This window comes from Scyliorhinus torazame, unplaced genomic scaffold, assembly GCF_047496885.1.
Source record: "Scyliorhinus torazame isolate Kashiwa2021f unplaced genomic scaffold, sScyTor2.1 scaffold_1210, whole genome shotgun sequence".
Classification (NCBI taxonomy): Eukaryota; Metazoa; Chordata; class Chondrichthyes; order Carcharhiniformes; family Scyliorhinidae; genus Scyliorhinus; species Scyliorhinus torazame.
The window spans coordinates 39,895-45,894 of NW_027308937.1; positions in this window are offsets into that span (position 1 = coordinate 39,895).

The window sequence follows — 6,000 nt, forward strand, 5'->3', positions numbered from 1 at the left end:
GTCTCACCCACCCAGCTTACTCACTCTTTCAACTTCTTTCATCGGGCAGGAGATACCAAAAGAACATAAGAACAAGGAACAGGGGTAAGCCACCTGGCCCCTCGAGCCTGCTCCGCCATTTAATGAGATCATGGCTGATCTTTGTGGACTCAGCTCCACTCTCCGGCTCGTACACCATATCCCCGAATCCCTTTATTCTTTAGAAAGGCCTCTTTTTCTTAAAAATGTTTAAAGGAGCCTCAACTGCTTCACTGGGCAAGGAATTCCAGAGATTCACAACCCTTTGGGTGAAGAAGTTCCTCCTATACTCCGTCCCAAACGAGAATCCAGGTTGGTATGTTGCCTCCCTGGTGCAAGGGTCAAGGATGTCTCGGAGCGGCTGCAGGGTATTCTGGAGGGGGAGGGTGAACAGCCAGCTGTCGTGGTGCATATAGGCACCAACGATATAGGTAAAAAACGGGATGAGGTCCTACAAGCTGAATTTAGGGAGTTAGGAGTTAAACTAAAAAGTAGGACCTCAAAAGGTAGTAATCTCAGGATTGCTACCAGTGCCACGTGATAGTCAGAGTAGGAATGACAGGATAGCTAGGATGAATACGTGGCTTGAGAGATGGTGCAAGAGGGAGGGTTTCAAATTCCTGGGACATTGGGACCGGTTCTGGGGGAGGTGGGACCTGTACAAATCGGACAGTCTGCATCTGGGTGGGACCGGAACCAATGTTCTCGGGGGTGTGTTTGCTAGTGCAGTTGGGGAGGGTTTAAACTAATGTGGCAGGGGGATGGGAACCGATGTCGGAAGTCAGTGGGGACGGAAACAAAAGGCAGGAAGGGAGAGTGTGTAAAGCATGACCAGAGAAAGCAGGGCAGAGAGCAAGGAAAGTCTACATTAAACTGCATTTATTTCAATGCAAGGGGCCTGACGGGCAAAGCGGATGAACTCAGGGCATGGATGGGCACATGGGACTGGGATATTATAGCTATGACTGAAACATGGCTAAGGGAGGGGCAGGACTGGCAGCTCAATGTTCCGGGGTACAGATGCTATAGAAAGGATAGAACTGGAGGTAAGAGAGGAGGGGGAGTGGCGTTTTTGATTAGGGAGAACATCACGGCAGTTCTTAGAGGGGATATATACGAGGGTCCGCCCACTGAGTCTATATGGGTGGAACTGAAAAATAAGAAGGGAGAGATCACCTTGATAGGACTGTACTACAGGCCCCCAAATAGTCAGCGGGAAATTGAGGAGCAAATATGTAAGGAGATTACAGATAGCTGCAAGAATAATAGGGTGGTAGTATTAGGGGACTTTAACTTTCCCAACATTGACTGGGACAGCCATAGCATTAGGGGCTTGGATGGAGGGAAATTTGTTGAGTGTATTCAGGAGGAATTTCTCATTCAGTATGTGGCTGGACCGACTAGAGAGGGGGCAAAACTTGACCTCGTCTTGGGAAATAAGGAAGGGCAAGTGACAGAAGTGAGGGATCACTTTGGGACAAGTGACCATAACTCCATTAGTTTTAAGATAGCTATGGAGAATGATAGGTCTGGCCCAAGAGTTAAAATTCTTAATTGGGGCAAGGCCAATTTTGATGGTATCAGACAGGAACTCTCAGAGGTAGATTGGGGGAGACTGTTGGCAGGCAAAGGGACGGCTGGTAAATGGGAGGCTTTTAAAAATGTGTTAACCAGGGTTCAGGGTAAGCACATTTCCTTTAGAGTGAAGGGCAAGGCTGGTAGAAGTAGGGAACCCTGGATGACTCGAGATATTGAGACTCTGGTCAAAAAAAAGGAGGCATATGACGTACATAAACAACTGGGATCAAGTGGATCCCTTGAAGAGTATATAGATTGTCGAAATAGAGTTAAGAGGGAAATCAGGAGGGCAAAAAGGGGACATGAAATTGCTTTGGCAAATAATGCAAAAGGAGAATCCAAAGAGCTTCTACAGATACATAAAGGGAAAAAGAGTAACTAGGGACAGAGTAGGGCCTCTTAAGGATCAACAAGGACATACATCTATGTGCAGAGCCACAAGAGTTGGGTGAGATCCTGAATGAATATTTCTCATCGGTATTCACGGTGGAGAAAGGCATGGATGTTAGGAAACTAAGGGAAATAAATAGTGATGTCTTGAGAAGTGTGCATATTACAGAGGAGGAGGTGCTGGAAGTCTTAAAGCGCATCAAGGTAGATAAATCCCCGGGACCTGATGAAATATATCCCAGGATGTTGAGGGAGGCTAGGGAGGAAATTGCGGGTCCCCTAACAGAGATATTTGAATCAACGGCAGCTACAGGTGAGGTGCCTGAAGATTGGAGAGTGGCGAATGTTGTGCCCTTGTTTAAGAAGGGCAGCAGGGAAAAGCCTGGGAACTACAGACCGGTGAGCCTAACGTCTGTAGTAGGTAAGTTGCTAGAAGGTATTCGGAGAGACAGGATCTACAAGCATTTAGAGGGGCAAGGACTGATTCGGGGCAGTCAGCATGGCTTTGTGCGTGGAAAATCATGTCTCACAAATTTGATTGAGTTTTTTGAGGGGGTGACCAAGAAGGTAGATGAGGGCAGTGCAGTAGACGTGGTCTACATGGACTTTAGCAAAGCCTTTGACAAGGTACCGCATGGTAGGATGTTGCAGAAGGTTAAAGCTCACGGGATCCAGGGTGAGGTTGCCAATTGGATTCAAAATTGGCTGGACGACAAGAAGACAGAGGGTGGTTGTAGAGGGTTGTTTTTCAAACTGGAGGCCTGTGACCAGTGGTGTGCCTCAGGGATCGGTGCTGGGTCCACTGTTATTTGTGATTTTTATTAATGATTTGGATGAGAATTTGGAGGCATGGTTAGTAAGTTTGCAGATGACACCAAGATTGGTGGCACAGTGGATAGTGAAGGTTATCTAGGATTGCAACGGGATCTTGATCAATTAGGCCAGTGGGCCGACGAATGGCAGATGGAGTTTAATTTAGATAAATGTGAGGTGATGCATTTTGGCAGGCCAGGACCTACTCAGTTAATGGTATGGCGTTGGGGAGAGTTATAGAACAAAGAGATCTAGGAGTACAGGTTCATAGCTCCTTGAAGGTGGAGTCGCAGGTGGACAGGGTGGTGAAGAAGGCATTCGGCATGCTTGGTTTCATTGGTCAGAATATTGAATATAGGAGTTGGGACGTCTTGTTGAAGTTGTACAAGACATTGGTACGGCCACACTTGGAATACTGTGTGCAGTTCTGGTCACCCTATTGTAGAAAGGATATTATTAAACTAGAAAGAGTGCAGAAAAGATTTACTAGGACGTTACCGGGACTTGATGGTTCGAGTTATAAGGAGAGGCTGGATAGACTGGGACTTTTTTCCCTGGAGCGTAGGAGGCTTAGGGGTGATCTTATAGAGGTCTATAAAATAATGAGGGGCATAGATAAGGTAGATAGTCAACATCTTTTCCCAAAGGTAGGGGAGTCTAAAACTAGAGGGCATAGGTTTAAGGTGAGAGGGGAGAGATTCAGAAGGGCCCAGAGGGGAAATTTCTTCACTCAGAGGGTAGTGAGTGTCTGGAATGGGCTGCCAGAGGTAGTAGTAGAAGCGGGTACAATTGTGTCTTTTAAAAAGCATTTAGATAGTTACATGGGTAAGATGGGTATAGAGGGTTATGGGCCAAGTGCGGGCAACTGGGACTAGCTTAATGGTAAAAACTGGGTGGCATGGACTGGTTCCATGCTGTAAACCTCTATGATTCTATGATTCTAATTAATTGACGCAATGTCAGTTACAGGGGTGCAGTGCTCTGACTGTGAGATGTGGCAGGTCCGGGAGGCTTCCAGCGTCCCGGATGGCTTCATCTGCAGAAAGTGCACCCAACTGGAGCTCCTCACAGATCGCATGGTTCGGTTGGAGCAGCAATTGGATGCACTTAGGAGCATGCAGGTGGCGGAAAGTGTCATAGATCGCAGTTATATAAATGTGGTCACACCCAAGGTGCAGGCAGAGAAATGGGTGACCACCAGGAAGGGCAGGCAGTCAGTGCAGGAATCCCCTGTAGTTGTCACCCTCTCGAACAGGTATACCCCTTTGGATACCTGTCGGGGGGGATAGCCTATCAGGGGAAAACAGCAGCAGCCAGAGCAGTGGCACCACGGCTGGCTCTGATGTTCAGAAGGGAGGGTCAAAGCGCAGAAGTGCGCTTAAAAGCGCAGTAATAGGGGACTCTATAGTCAGGGGCACAGATAGGCGCTTCTGTGGACGTGAAAGAGACTCCAGGATGGTATGTTGCCTCCCTGGTGCCAGGGTCCAGGATGTCTCCGAACGGGTAGAGGGCATCCTGAAGGGGGAGGGCAAACAGGCAGAGATCGTTGTACATATTGGAACTAACGACATAGGAAGGGGCATGAGGTCCTGCAGCAGGAGTTCAGGGAGCTAGGCAGAAAGTTAAAAGACAGGACCTCTAGGGTTGTAATCTCGGGATTACTCCCTGCGCCACGTGCCAGTGAGGCTAGAAATAGGAAGATAGAGCAGCTAAACACGTGGCTAAACAGCTTGTGTAGGAGGGAGGGTTTCCGTTATCTGGGCCACTGGGAGCTCTTCCGGGGCAGGTGTGACCTATATAAGGACGGGTTGCATCTAAACCGGAGAGGCATAAATATCTTGGCCGCAAGGTTTGCTAGTGTCACACGGGAGGGTTTAAACTAGTATGGCAGGGGGGTGGGCACGGGAGCAATAGGTCAGAAGGTGAGAGCATTGAGGGAGAACTAGGGAATAGGGACAGTGGGGCTCTGAGGCAGAGCAGACAGGGAGAAGTTCCTGAACACAGCGGGTCTGGTGGCCTGAAGTGCATATGTTTTAATGCAAGAAGTATTACGGGTAAGACAGGTGAACTTAGAGCTTGGATTAGTACTTGGAACTATGATGTTGTTGCCATGACAGAGGCCTGGTTGAGGGAAGGGCAGGATTGGCAGCTAAACGTTCCAGGATTTAGATGTTTCAGGCGGGATAGAGGGGGATGTAAAAGGGGAGGCGGAGTTGCGCTACTGGTTAGGGAGAATATCACAGCTGTACTGCGGGAGGACACCTCAGAGGGCAGTGAGGCTATATGGGTAGAGATCAGGAATAAGAAGGGTGCAGTCACAATGTTGGGGGTTTACTGCAGGCCTCCCAACAGCCAGCGGGAGATAGAGGAGCAGATAGGTAGACAGATTTTGGAAAAGAGTAAAAACAACAGGGTTGTGGTGATGGGAGACTTCAACTTCCCCAATATTGACTGGGACTCACTTAGTGCCAGGGGCTTAGACGGGGCGGAGTTTGTAAGGAGCATCCAGGAGGGCTTCTTAAAACAATATGTAGACAGTCCAACTAGGGAAGGGGCGGTACTGGACCTGGTATTGGGGAATGAGCCCGGCCAGGTGGTAGATGTTTCAGTAGGGGAGCATTTCGGTAACAGTGACCACAATTCAGTAAGTTTTAAAGTACTGGTGGACAAGGATAAGAGTGGTCCTAGGATGAATGTGCTAAATTGGGGGAAGGCTAATTATAACAATATTAGGCGGGAACTGAAGAACATAGATTGGGGGCAGATGTTTGAGGGCAAATCAACATCTGACATGTGGGAGGCTTTCAAGTGTCAGTTGAAAGGAATTCAAGACCGGCATGTTCCTGTGAGGAAGAAGGATAAATACGGCAATTTTCGGGAACCTTGGATAACGAGAGATATTGTAGGCCTCGTCAAAAAGAAAAAGGAGGCATTTGTCAGGGCTAAAAGGCTGGGAACAGACGAAGCCTGCGTGGAATATAAGGAAAGTAGGAAGGAACTTAAGCAAGGAGTCAGGAGGGCTAGAAGGGGTCACGAAAAGTCATTGGCAAATAGGGTTAAGGAAAATCCCAAGGCTTTTTACATGTACATAAAAAGCAAGAGGGTAGCCAGGGAAAGGGTTGGCCCACTGAAGGATAGGCAAGGGAATCTATGTGTGGAACCGGAGGAAATGGGTGAGGTACAAATGAATACTTTGCATCA